The sequence below is a fragment of the Limanda limanda genome, chromosome 9 (assembly GCF_963576545.1).
Source record: "Limanda limanda chromosome 9, fLimLim1.1, whole genome shotgun sequence".
Lineage (NCBI taxonomy): Eukaryota > Metazoa > Chordata > Actinopteri > Pleuronectiformes > Pleuronectidae > Limanda > Limanda limanda.
In genome coordinates, this window is record NC_083644.1 from 14346482 (window position 1) to 14361560 (window position 15079).

The window sequence follows — 15079 nt, forward strand, 5'->3', positions numbered from 1 at the left end:
CAGCACCTGTTTTGGCTTCTGAGTCTCAGGATCTCAACTCAGCAAAATGAGGTGTGAAGAAAGAAATGCAATAATAATGAATACTTAAGTTTAAAACTATATTTTGAATATATCTATATACTAATTACATTAGTCGTCAAACACAAAATGAAATAAATTTTCTTTGAAAAGGCAACAGTGGAGCTTTGTGCCCCTAGTGGTTCCAGGTGTTCTTATTGTTTGGTCACTATCGGAAAGACGCTGCGATAACAAGACACCGTCTCCTGAGGAAGTTGTCAACACCACTTTGGAGATAACGGAGAAGAGGAGAAAGAGGCAGGTACGTTGAAGTTTTCACTATGTTATACTCAACGTGCGAGTCAGCACAAGCTATTCATATGATGCAACTGTGCATTGCATAGTAATAACATACTTTGGGTTATGCATTGGCTTTGCATCAGGAGACAAAGTGTGAGTCTGCTTCTGTACAAAGTAGAGAACAACGTGAGAATCCCAATTTGACCCAATAACCCAAAGTTAAACATGCAGTAGAATAAATAAGTAGTCTGGTTGTGTTACTTACTGATCTCGTAGAATTAAGGCAAACTGGATGTTCTTTTTGAAGCCTCCTAAGTCCCGGCGCTCGCTTCACAGGGTGCCTGTCCCAGGTTCACTCTTGTTTTATCTCTTTTTCTCTTGCGAGGTTGAGTTGTTTTTGTCAATTTGGCTGTTCCACCATCTTTCCTTTTCATCCCTGAGGATAGATGTTGGGGGAGCGCTATCCCCTCCCTACCTTGTATTGGTGAAGCAATCGGTGAAGGAGTTTATTAATCGAGTTGTCATTTTTCTGCGGCAAAGAGGTAAAAGAAAGGCTTTTGGGGGACCAATATAAACACTTATGATGCCAAAATGTTGCCTATTTACGCTTTTGAAAAACCTTTTCAAAATCTAAGGCTATGAGGCCGTTCACTTATAAAGGTCTTGCTTCAGGACATGATTGGATGTTTTTAAAGTTTCTGGAAGTAAAGTTGGACATTTCTGTGGATGCAATGGAAAGTCAGAGAACCAGTCCACTTCAACAAGGAGAGATACGAGAGATTCATCGTAAGTGTATAGCTATATTTACTGGGATTAACAACAGAGCAAGACTTTAGCGATTAAACTCTATAATTGCAGAATATTTCACTTAGCATGGGGCCATGTGAAGGTATCTGGTGTCTGGAGTCGAGACACTTGTGGTGGGGATGTGATGTTGGATGGTTGATGGAAACGCTGGAGGTCATGGTGGTGATTAATAGTTGGTGAGTTGCACAAAAGTGGATGTAAAAGACAGAAGTGGTAGAAAAGATTTTTAAAGAACATCATCCAGGGACTGATTGGCTCTAGAAATGCAATCAGGAAGTTCAAATTTGGTGACATCAGAAGCGTTAATGTTTTATCGGGAGTTTGACAAGGTGGCAAAGTAAAAGTGACTGATTAGAATGAGTGGAAATAGAAGAAATTCACTTGAAGAGGACGCAAGAGAGAAGATCTTTGCTGAACTTTTGCCAAATCTTCATGAGGATGTGAGGATCCTTACACGCTGCCATGACTTACTTAAACTTCTGAAGATTTATTCCAGATATCCCATGGCAAGATTCTTTACAGCGGCATATTCCAAATCATTTGGATTGTGACCCTGTAAAATGGAGAAATATCTGCTCAACCAAGGTGTTATTGGACCTGAGACAGGAGAGAGTTGGTTCCTCCTTAGATGATTTTATTGTAGGAACTAAAGAGGTAAAAATATCCAAGAAAACAAGAAAAAACATGTTATATAATGAAAGAGTAGGGAGAGAAAAACATAATAATAATGTAGATATTGCACAAATACCTGACTTTCTCATTTACTGCATAATCATCTTCTGACCACCTACAAATATATATTTGGAACACATGGTGCTTCTAACTCCTACACTAGTTGGGAAAGTAGTGCTTTGCAGTCCCTTTCTGTCAAGGTAACACTTTAAATGCAATAAGGAGCAATGAGCAGTTTAATGCACATCTGGCCATGATAGTGATCAAATAAAACATAGCTCTTCTTAAATTAACAACATGGCCAAATGGATTGTGCTGAGAACTGAATCTCAAAACATCTTCTGAGCCTGCGACATTAGAGACATGAGACTAAAACTAAAGCAACACATCATGTCTGTGTGTATATTTTTTTACCGAATAGAAATAATTTCTCCAAAGCTACACTAAACATACCATCTGAATATGTTGCTCTCCACATTAAAATGCCTTAACTTTCATTTAAGACACTGAGTTCACTCTGAGATTCTTTGTTGATCGTGAATTTTCGGGTCTCAGCAGCCTGCACTAAAGTCACATGGTAGGTATGATATTTATGATATATTCCAAGTAGTGTTTGGGAGGAGATGATGATTTGACTGTTTCCCCTTCAGGCGTATCACGTAGTTCTAAGAACTTGTCTGTAATCACTTGTCTGCAATCACAGAGAAGCATAACGTGGACTAAAATATCCCAGTCACTCAAACGTGGATGAATAATAAAGACATCTGACTTCTTACTCCATGTAGAGACGAGAATAGCTTTGTGTTGCTGAATCATAGGAGAGGACTTGATAAAAGTAACTGTGCATTATACTTAGCTGCAATTCAGAGAGGAATTAAATATTTAGCAACACAACTCTTAGGGCTCCTCATCGTCTTGCAGTCGAGTTGTGTGTGTTGGTCTTCAGCTGCAGACGTCAGATGATTGGTTGTGTGTTTGATTTTGTATTGAAGAAACTGACGGATGCATTTCTTATTTTTCTTTAGCCCCTCACTAGTCATTTCGCTCTTACAGCATCACAGCACCAGCTGCTGATGTAACTTAGTCAGCTCTCTCTCTCTCTCTCTCTCTCTCTCTCTCTCTCTCTCTCTCTCTCTCTCTCTCTCTCTCTCTCTCTCTCTATCTATCTATCTCTCTCTCTCTCTATCTATCTATCTCTCTCTCTCTCTCCCGCTCTCTCTCTCTCTCTGCATGCTTATGTGTGTATTTCACCATACAGCCCCTGAGCTAAATTGGATAGAGCAAAGTTATGTTACCCTCGTTCGGTGACTTCATTCATTGTTCTCACTGTCTTGCACAGCTTCATAACTTTTTGCCTTTACAGAAGAATCATCCTTCAGGTGTTATGTAAGTTGCCATGTCTGGAGTAATCTAAACTTTAACTTTTTATTTTACTGGAATCTATTCTCTCATTAGTGTCACTTGATGGTGCTGGGGATCCTCATCTGTAATTCAACACAACAGTTTTGCTGAAGGGGAGAAGCACCTCAGGGAACAACTTAGGGAGCACAAGAATTAAATACATCTTTTTCCCTGTAGTCCTTGTGTTTGCTGTCATGTCCGATACAGAAGTGCCCTCTGCTGGAAGAGATTCATATCTTTTCTACATCTTTTGTTCCGTCACAGCAAGAGATAAAAAGTTGCTTCACAATGAAGAGATACATTAGTAAAAGGCAGCGAGGAAACAGAAGTTTGACAGTTTATTAATGGCTCAGTAGCATTGTAGTGTCTTGATATTTGTCTGAATAAGCTTTAAACGGCCAGCTTAGAGTGATGAAACATGTCATTCTATAAGTATGGTTGTCTTTAATGAAATGATTAATATAAACTAGGATAAAACTCAAAATATCACATATCATATAAGTTATTTTGAGGCGGTTGTGTATGTATACATAGTTTGATGCTGTTCAGTAACTCTGAGATCTGTTGAAGGCTTGGATGTTGTACGGACTCAAAGCCCCTTTTACCTTTAGGTTATATGGTATATGGTTTATTTGTTGTATATATAAACACCCTCAAATTACAGTCAGCACAAAACCTCGTAATTATTTATAGTTCAATGTCATATTCATCATTCTGTTATACCATCAGAAAAAAACACAACTCAATTCAGGCTCTAAGAAGATACAGGTTCCATCTCTCTCTCTCTCTCTCTCTCTCTCTCTCTCTCTCTCTCTCTCTCTCTCTCTCTCTCTCTCTCTCTCTCTCTCTCTCACACACACACACACACACAAACATGTATATAGAAACTCCTGCACATGTGCACTGGGTTAATGAATCCAGTCACCCGCTCTGTTCCTGTGTTACTATCTTGTAAAAGGCCTAATTAATGTATTTAACCTTTAGCTATCAGACAGACAGAAGTGCCAAACACCAGACTCCTGCTCAGTGTTTTTCACTCTGCAACTTCTTCAGTTTAACACATGTGAGATTCTTTTCTTCTTAATAGAAACATAAAAGAAATTCACTGAAGAAGAAAATTGAATTGAGCAGTTATATTACTTGTGCTGATGAGACATGCCATGATTTTTTATTCAGACTTCTAAAACATCATTCTGGTTGCACACCCATTTCATGTGTTAAATAAACCTACTGAGTGGATTTGTTTTCTGTGAATGAGACAAAATAAGAAGTGTTGTAGATCTGTGGCTCCCCCGGGTGTACAAGTGAACTTGACTGAATTTTGAACTGACAAACAGATCCCAGCTAGAAGCTTGGTAATTGTCAAAGGTTTAAATCATTATGTTGATGTTATTGTACTTTCAAAATGTTTTACAGCTAAAATAAAAGTCTCTGCAGCCTGATTGGTAACGTGTTTTTTATTAGAAATGTGTATAGTACATTTTCTAAACATTTAATCAACTTTTACATTTCATTACATTATATTTAGCTGATGCTTTTATACAAAGCGACTTGCAATAAGTGCATTCAACCATGAGTGTACAAACACAGAACAACAAAGAATCAAGAAAGTACAATTTTTTTTAAGAAAGCCAAACTCCAAAGTGCTATAAGTAAGTCATATAAGTGCTATTTTCTATTCAAGGTATAGTCAGAAGAGATGTGTTTTTAGTTTGCGGCAAAATATGCATAGACTTTCAGCTGTCCCTCGCAGTAAAGGAGTAACAAGTCAATTGGCAGATGCAGAGCGGAATGGACGGGCTGGCCTGTAAAGTTTGACCATGTCCTGGATGTAGACTGGACTCAATCCGTTTGCAGCAAGGTACACAACTACTAGTGTTTTGAAACGGATGCGGGCAGCTTATTATTTAAAGCTGCCCTACGCCACTGTCATATTGACAATGGACCACAGGACTAACTACTTTGTGTGAAAGTTATGACTCATATTGACAAAGCCAGGAGAATTATTTCCCCATCTCTGCAGTTGCCCTTCCGCTCTACAGACGTTTTAGCAGTTTGCAGCATTTTGCAGATATTCCACCTTTTAAAGTTGACCACAAAACAAATCTATAATTGCAGGTTTAAGAGTTCTTTTGCAGGTGTTTTGACTGCTCACCATTTACCATCATAGTAACTCTGTTAAGTATTGTTGTAGTTTAAAGTCCTCGAGTCTCTGCCTCTCGTAGAGGCCTCAGGATGACCTCTTTCCTGTAGGAGAAGCGTGTGAGTTTGACCCTGTGATGCATCTTCTCTCTGTATTGCAGCAGGCAGTAAAGAGCCAGGGGGAACTTAGCCAGCACCAGTGTGCAGGTGATCTCCACCACCAGCAGTGCAGTGTAGATCATCAGCAGGGACTTGCACTGCTGATCTTTGCTTCTGTGCTGATATGAGATTAAAGAGACCGGAGACACTGGTTCCACTGGATGTGTAAAGATCAATGGACTGGTTGGTGGAGGAGGCATTGTTGTCGTTAGGGTGGCCGTTGGTTGGGTAGTCTGGAGGATGGTTGTTGTGGGGATAGCTGTGGTACTTGTGGTAATGGTGGTGGGTGCAGTTGTTGTGGTTGAAGATGTGGTGGTTGTTGGTGTGGAAGTTGGGGTTGTTGTAGTGAGTGTGGTTGTTGTAGTGGCTGTGGTTGTAGGAGTGGTTGTGGTTGTAGGAGTGGTTGTTGTTGTTGTTGTAGGTGTGGTTGTTGGAGTTGTGGTTGTTGTAGTGGTTGTGGTTGTAGGAGTGGTTGTGGTTGGTGTTGTGGTTGTAGGTGGGGTTGTTGTACTTGCTGTGGTTGTAGGTGTGGTTGTTGTAGTGGTTGTGGTTTTTGTAGTGGTTGATGTTGTGGGTGTGGTTGTTGGAGTAGTGGTTGTGGTTGTTGATGTGGGTGTGGCTGTTGGAGTAGTGGTTGGAGTAGTTGTGGGTGTGGTTGTTGTTGTTGTAGTCGTAGGTGTGGTTATGGTTGTGGGTTTGGTCGTTTTAAGTGTTGTTGTAGGTGGTTGTAGGTGTAGTGTGGTTGTTGGAGTAGTTGTGGGTGTGGTTGTTGGAGTAGTGGTTGTTGTTGTGGGTGTGGTTGTTGGAGTAGTGGTTGTGGTTGTTGGAGTAGTTGTGGGTGTGGTTGTTGGAGTAGTGGTTGTTGTTGTAGGTGTGGATGTTGGAGTAGTGGTTGGAGTAGTTGTGGGTGTGGTTGTTGGTATTGTAGTCGGAGCTGTGGTTGTTGTTGTGGTTGTAGGTTTGGTCGTTGTAAGTTTGGTTGTAGGTGTGGTTGATGGAGTAGTGGCTGTGGTTGTTGTAATGGTTGTTGTTGTGGGTGTGGTTGTTGGAGTAGTTGTTGGAGAAGTCGTAGGTGTGGTTGTTGTTGTGGTTGAGGTGGTTGTAGCTAATGTTGTGGTTGGTATTATTGTTGTTTGTTGTGTGGTCGGAAGTGTAGTTGGTAGTGTTGTTGTTGTGGGAGTTGTTGTCATGGTGGTGGTGGTTGGGCGGGTGGTTATGGGGGGAAGGGGGGGGCAAATTAATTGATCTTCTGTCAAGGATTGGATTTTCTGCCCCTTGAAATGTTCTGGATACTCACAGACAACAGGTGATGCAAGCTTGTCAGAGTTTGCTTTTATCCAGAAGTGAAAAAAAATCAGATTACAATCACAGTGCCAAGGGTTTTCACTGAGGTAAAGCCTCCTTAGCTTTATTAAAGGCTTAAAAATATCCTCAGGGAGCGTCTGCAGGTCGTTATGATCGAGCTTTAGTGTGACCAGTGACGGAAGCTTTTTAAACACATCTGCATCCAGTGACTTTATCTTGTTATTCTGTAGGTTCAGCTCCATGAGCTTCTCTGGGCCTTCAAAATACTCGGGTGACAAGGAGGCAAAACGATTATTAGACAAGTCGAGCTTCTTAACTTTGTTCAGGGGGCTAAATATTCCTGGAGGAAGGGTGCTGAGATCATTTTGACTGAGGCTTAACTGAGTCAGTTTAGGCATTTTCCCAAAAAGTACTGGTGGGAGACTTGTCAGTTTATTCTTCCACAGGGTCAGAGTTTTAAGATGAGGGAAGCCAACAAAATATTCTTCAGGTAAACTGGTGAGGTGGTTATTGTCCAAAGTGATCTTCTTTAGTTTGTCTTTATGTGGAAACAGATTTGGTGATAATTCTGCTATTTTGTTGCTCCCCAAGGCGATTTCCGTCAAGTTTGGTAAACTCTGAAAGATGTCCTCAGGAATGGTGGTTAGGTGATTCTCATAGAGACGTAGTACCTGCAGTTTGTTAAGGTTTGAGAACAAACTGGTAGATACAGTGGAAATGTTGTTTTTAGCCAAATGGAGAGACTCAAGGTTCTCAAGACCTGCAAATGTCCCATCTTCAATCAATGCAATCTCGTTCATATGTAGCTGGAGATCCCTTACTTTTTTAAGGCCGTCAAACATGCCTCTCTCCAGATGACGTAGCCTGTTCAACTTCAGTATGAGACTCTCCAGGTTGCTGAGGTCTTTGAAAACTCCAACTGGGATTAACATTAATGGAGTGTTGGAGATCTCGACGTGCTTGAGGGACCCCAAACCTTCAAAAGCTCCTGGCTCAATAGTTGATGTTGGAGTGTTCATGAATTCCACCTTTTCAAGCTCCGGGTTTTTAGCAAAGGCTGCTTTAGGTATTGTTTCCACCGTGCTATCCACAAAAAAAACCTCTTTCACACCTGCTCTCAGCATTTGAGGAATTTCTGCCGTAGATGAACCGAAGATTTCTTGGTTCTCTTTGGGGCAGCCCGTCGAAGTGTTGCATTGATGCAACGACGTCTCAAACAGTACAGACAGAAAAAGAATGACGATTTCTCCTCTTGACATTGTCACTATCAAAAGAAAAAGATATGATCATATATAACTTACAAAATTGAACAGATAAGATGTTGATCCATGTTCTGTTACAGTCAAATATTAAAGGAACATTCACGTACCAGATTATTTGCAGTCGCAGGATGAAGCAGAAGGTAGATACATTAGAGATGAGACACAAACAAACACAGTCTCATCAGTTATCTTTCTGAAAGGGTGCATCCCACATGAGGCGTGGTGCAAGACACGTCTGCAGCTTGAGATAAGAGCGGAGACTGCAGAATGTTTTAAGGTTTGAGGCATTAACTTCATGGCTAACTAACATGGCTCTAAGATTACAAAATGTTACAGTAATTTGTTCTTATTCACTAACATTCAGTATCTATAAACTCAATACTGAATACGTTTTCAAAAGAAAGTATTCCACCAGTGATTTGGATGTTCATTTTTGATAATACTTTAGAGTCTGACTCTTTAGATAAGTTTGCAGCTCGTACAAGCTTATTTATGATGTATGTTAGGTTATTTATCTGGAGCAGTTGTGTAAATTTAGATAATTTTAAAGGTTGAATATTCATCATTCTCTATAAATTCCCACTCACTGTGGAATGTAAACACTTTCATGCAGCTGTTTCCACATTGGTGAAAGCAGAAAGAAAGTAAAACTTTACAAGTCAACAATCCTCCTGTTCAGATCAACTTATCTTAAGTTTATTAATTACGTTTTGTTTTAACTTCCCTACCAGAACATTGTTATTGTCAGTTAATAATTAGTCAGCATTTGTAATTCGTTTGTTTTGTCTTGTCTCTGTATAATTGCAGGGGAAGCGATGGGTGGAAGTTTGGGATTCAGGCCAAAATAGTTTCAACCATTATTGGGACTTCTTTCCAGTAGATGGCAGTCTTTTATATTGAATGGATATAATCGAAAGGACAGCAGACAAAAGTTGGATGAGTGGTGGAAGTTACTACCATTGCAAAATGTGCACAATTACTACATCCCTCTGTTTCTGACAATCAACCCAGCTTTGTGGTTGATTAATTTGAATGCAAACTTGTGGTACAGTATCAGGCTGTACCTTTTTCAATTCATTGTGACTACTTTAAAATCCTCTCAGTCTGGACAGGAGATTTTCTGTGCAGTTGTTTCTACAAGACTGTCAACACAATTAGTAATTTTTTCTGTCAATCATGTGATTTATGATTAAGTATGTAAGTGCAATGCTGCTGACTTTCAGAACTTAACCTTTACTTTGCTGGTAAACTACTTTTCACAGGGATTTCAGTCATGTTTTGTCTTTCACCATTTTCTGGAATAAGGTATTCTGTCATATTCCTTGAGAGAAATTGTGTGAGTTGTCATGTTATACCATGAATAGCTTACTTCAGTAAATAATCACTTCAAAGTGAGACCGATTCCTCTAAAAGCAGTGCATTTATTCATTGCAAAGTAACACGTTGCTTTGATTGTCTTACAATGGATGAACAATTCAACTATGATTTAGCATGGATACTCATTCAACGATTACAATTGTTGCTGGAATGTATTGTTAGCACAAAAATTCAAACTGCAATAATACATGAAATAATGACAGACCATTGAAGAGAGTACTCAGTTCAGTCTAAACATTTTTTTTAAAGAAGGTTACTATTTCTCTGCATTTCACTTCACACTCACCAAATAATCCCACTTTCCCATAAAATAGTTTTTTACATATAGTGTGTAAGAGGACAGATAACTTTTTAGAGCACACAGGACTGGTACAAAGCGGTATGCTAACTAACTCAAAAGAAAATCCATTACATTGTTTGCTCTAGCTGAAGAAGAAGGAGCTGTTGCAGTTCTTTCTATGACTAGGAGGCTCTAAAATCATCGCTATGCTCCAGATTTTGTGGGACAATCTCAGTAATCAGCGAGCAGTTTCCCTTGGCTTTAAAAGTTCCTGTGTCATTGATGCTGGGTGGTCTACAGCACAGAGTTCTTATTTCTGCAGCCTATATTTCCTCTGCCTCTCTTGTTCTTCCTCCAGCACATGCAGATGTGGGGGTGGTTGGTATTATTGTTGTTGCTTCTGTGGTCGGAGGTGTAGTTGGTCGTGTTGTGGTTGTTGGAGTTGTTGTGGTGGTGGTTGTGGGGCGGTAAGTAGTGGGGGGAAGGGTGGGGCAAATGAATTGATCTTCTGTCAAGGATTGGATTTCCTGCTGCTTTAAATGTTCTGGATACTCACAGACAACAGGTGATGCAAGCTTGTCAGAGTTTGCTTTTATCCAGAGGTGAAAAGAAATCAGATTACAATCACAGTGCCAAAGGTTTTCACTGAGGTAAAGCCTGCTTATGTTTATAAGAGGCTCAAAAACATCCTCAGGGAGCGTCTGCAGGTCGTTATGATCGAGCTTTAGTGTGACCAGTGACTGAAGCTTTTCAAACACATCTGCATCCAGCGACTTTATCTTGTTATTCTGTAGGTTCAGCTCCATGAGCTCCTCTGGGCCTTCAAAGTACTCGGGAGACAAGGAGGAAAAATTATTCTTGGACAAGTCGAGCTTCTTGACTTTGTTCAGGGCGCTAAATATTCCTGGAGGAAGGGTGCTGAGATAATTTTGACTGAGGCTTAATTCAGTCAGATTGGGCATTTTCCCAAAAATAACTGGTGGGAGACTTGTCAGTTTATTCTTCCACAGGGTCAGAGTTTTAGGATGAGGGAAGCCAACAAAATATTCTTCAGGTAAACTGGTGAGGTGGTTATTGTCCAAAGTGATCTTCTTTAGTTTGTCTTTATGTGGAAACAGATTTGGTGATAATTCGGCTATTATGTTGCCCTGCAAGGCGATTTCCATCAAGTTTGGTAAAGTCTGAAAAATGTCCTCAGGAATGGTGGTTAGCTGATTCTCATAAAGACCAATTACCTGCAGTTTGTTAAGGTGGGAAAACAAACTGGCAGATACAGTGTAAATGTTGTTTTTAGCTAATTGGAGATACACAAGGTTATCAAGACCTTCAAACGTCCCATCTTCAATTGTTGCGATCTCGTTCCCATGTAGCTGGAACTCCCTTACTTTTTTAAGGCCTACAAACAAGCCTCTCTCCAAACGACGTAGCCTGTTAGACTTCAGTATGATACTCTCCAGGTTGCTGAGGTCTTTGAAGACTCCAACTGGGATTAACATTAATGGAGTGTTGGAGATCTCAACGTGCTTGAGGGATCCCAAACCTTCAAAAGCTCCTGGCTCAATAGCTGATGTTGGAGTGTACATGAACACCACCTTTTCAAGCTCTGGGTTTTTAGCAAAGGCTGCTTTAGGTATTGTTTCCACCTGGCTTTCCACAAAAAAAACCTCTGTCACACCTGCTCTCAGCATTTGAGGAATTTCAGTAGTAGCTGACATGAAGACTTCCTGGATGTCTTTGGGGCAGTCCGTGGGATTGGTTGGTGTTGTGGTTGTAGGTGTGGTTGGTCGTGTTGTTGTTGTGGGAGTTGTCGTGGTGGTGGTGGGGCGGGTAGTTGTGGGGGGAAGGGTGGGGCAAATTAATTGATCTTCTGTCAAGGATTGGATATCCCGCCCCTTTAAATATTCTGGATACTCACAGACAACAGGTGATGCAAGCTTGTCAGAGTTTGCTTTTAGCCAGAGGTGAAAAAATCAGATTACAATCACAGTGCCAAGGGTTTTCACTGAGGTATAGCCTCCTTAGCTTTTTTAAAGGCTCAAAAAAATCGTCAGGGAGCGTCTGCAGGTCGTTATTATCGAGCTTTAGGGTGACCAGTGACTGAAGCTTTTCAAACACATCTGCATCCAGCGACTTTATCTTGTTATACTGTAGGTTCAGCTCTGTGAGCTTCTCTGGGCCTTCAAAATACTCGGGAGACAAGGAGGCAAAATTATTATCAGACAAGTCGAGCTTCTTGACTTTGTTCAGGGCGCTAAATATTCCTGGAGGAAGGGTGCTGAGATCATTTTGACTGAGGCTTAGCTGAAGCAGTTTAGGCATTTTCCCAAAAAGAACTGGTGGGAGACTTGTCAGTTTATTCTTCTGCAGGGTCAGAGTTTTAAGCTGAGGGAAACCAACAAAATATTCATCAGGTAAACTGGTGAGAAGGTTATTGTCCAAAAGGATCTTCTTTAGTTTGTCTTTATGTGGAAACCCAGCCCTGCAAGGCGATTTCCGTCAAGTTTGGTAAACTCTGAAAGATGTCCTCAGGAATGGTGGTTAGCTGATTCTCATAAAGACGTAGTACCTGCAGTTTGTTAAGGTTTGAGAACAAACTGGTAGATACAGTGGAAATGTTGTTTTTAGCCAAATGGAGAGACTCAAGGTTCTCAAGACCTGCAAATGTCCCATCTTCAATCAATGCGATCTCGTTCCCATGTAGCTGGATCTCCCTTACTTTTTTAAGGCCGTCAAACAAGCCTCTCTCCAAACGACGTAGCCTGTTAGACTTCAGTATGATACCCTCCAGGTTGCTGAGATCTTTGAAGACTCCAACTGGGATTACCATTAATGGAGTGTTGGAGATCTCAACGTGCTTGAGGGACCCCAAACCTTCAAAAGCTCCTGGCTCAATAGCTGATGTTGGAGTATACATTGTTGGGCAAGGCCCAGTGATCTGACATAGAACTAAGAGTCGTAAAACCTTAGGCCAGGCTCGGGTAACCCCTTACATTTAAAAATCCAGCATGTGGCCCTTATCACCATGTGGCAGCAGGTCACTTCCTGGGTTCCCAATGTAAGCCCGCCCCTGGGGGCCAAATCCTGACAATTCAATTGGCCGGGGGCCACACTGACCCCTGACCCCTCCTCCCAGGGGGGAGTCACCTGGTACATGACTTAAAAAGGCTGAGCTCACAGAAACTTCTTTCTCTCTTCACTCCGATGCTGATGTGACAACGGGACCCCCCCCCCGGGGTCTCACCAGTTAACCCAGCAACTTAAGGAGGCAACTAACTTCTCTCTTTCCTCCGATGCTGACGTTCCCATCAGGCCCTTTCGGGTCTGTCCAGAGGTTCCAGCAACTTAAGGAGGGAACTACTTTTCTCTTAACTGCTCTCTTTTCACTCCAGCACTGACGTTCCAGTTAGGCCTCCTCAGGTCTGACCAGAGGTTCCCGTTGCTTAAGGAGGCAATAAGATGTTTGTTTCAATTCATTTCATTCATTTATCTTAGTCGACGTTTTTATTTTGGAAAGGACCTTTCCTGTTTTAACTTGGAAAGATCAAACAGGAAATTGCTCGCTGGACGATCTCAAACTGTTTCATTTTCCCCACGGACTTTACTTTTGTTTTTCCAACGATCTACAAACGGCCTCAAACCAGCCGTCCCCTGCAGAAGCGCGACGTTCATCCCGCTGAGGAGTAAGAGGCAATCCACTCCGTTCCTGTAGACCAGCACGTTCTCCGCTGTTACAGAAGAAAGGCGAAGTTTCATTCCGTCAAGACAGCAGGAATAATTCGCTTCCTTTTCCGGTCCAGCGGCCGAGCCAGGAGCTCCGCTCGTGAGAGAGACCACGTGATTCACTGGCCCCCGACACATTCGCGCCGAGTCGCAGGCACATCGCGAGGGTTGTACAGTAAGAGACTTATGTTGTCTGGGCAGATGTTAGTTTTGATACGTAGCATATTGTTTAATATTTGATTGTATCTGTTGCGAGACCGCTGAGTCTCATTGTTTTAGCCGGCTACGACGAGCCGCTACTTCCGGTTCATTTCCGGGTTTTGTGTTAGTGGTTGAGTGCTGCGAGGAAAGCCTCCAGCCACGCTGTTAACGTCTGTGTTAGTCTGCAGTGAGTTTACCGATCAGAACCTCAGCCCACAACGTCCGCTTGGGGCTGCGGGGTGAATCACTGTTAATCCATCTCTGGCGTATTTTTAAGAGCTTCTTTGAACTCTCCTTACATGTCTTCTCTCTCTCTCTCTCTCTCTCTCTCCTTCTAAACCGACCTATACACACTTCTGACCTGTATTTATAATACAGGTCATGTCACATAGTTAAATCTATGCTTAGAGAGGCTAAACACATCTGGAAACCATTCGGCCCCCAAAGCCAAGCAGAGATAAGAATTCTCTTTGTCTAAAATTTCCTTTGTGTAATTCATGTGACGACCACCAGTGTGCGCTCCGGCCACATGGTGTCATTAACATAGACTCCATCTTGAATAACGCAAGTTAACCCACCATTTTGAGTCTATTATTGCCACGCCTCCGCTCTCTCTCTCCTCCCATCCTGGCTCTAAATTCATAACGGCTCCGCCATCTTGTTTTGTAGTCAATCCGCCATTTTGAGAGTTTTTAGGCCTTGATTCCACGAATCATGATCGGCCTCCATCTTAGATGTGATGTCACTACGCGTCATCGCCACGCCCCTTCTTTTTCTCTCTCTCTCGCACACACACACACACACACACACACACACACACACACACACACACACATTGATAGACACAGACAGATAAACACACACAGAGACACATAGATGGACCAGAGGTTACATGCGTGTTCTAAATTGTGATAAGCTGCTGTTGTTATCTTTGAAATATGGGAGTTTGTTAAAATGATAAATCATTAAATAACACTAACTTTATTTCACATACACACACATAGACACACACACACAGAGAGACACTTTGACACAGACACCCACACACAGAGACAGACATACATAGGTAGACCGCAGGTTGTCCATGTATTTTCTGAATTGTGATTCTGCTGCTGTGTTTATCTTTGAAATATCGGAGCTTGTTAAAATGATAAATCATTGAATAACATTATAACTTTATTTCCCCTGTTTAATAAATACTTTTGTAATTAAAGTATCTGTAGTCTGTGATTATTTGTGCATATGTATGTGATTGCAGCTGGATTATGATTGCCTGTGCTCGAACTTAGAAGCCTTCACTGTTTATTAAGTAATCGTTAATATTAAAATATTGACATTATTAATTTGACATTTATCATTATGAGACTGATAATTATAGCTTGACATCGTTGGTCCCTGGGAAACCAGGGTGGTGCCCCCCTTTCTCAATTATTAATATAGATAGTATTATTCTTAA

General features: G+C 41.3%; 1 pseudogene; it reads right to left on the reverse strand.

Moving 5' to 3' along the window:
• Nucleotides 1-9376: 9376 nt before the first annotated feature.
• On the reverse strand, nt 9377-14156 carry LOC133011095 (leucine-rich repeat-containing protein 15-like; annotated as a pseudogene).
• Between the last annotated feature and the right edge of the window lie 923 nt (nt 14157-15079).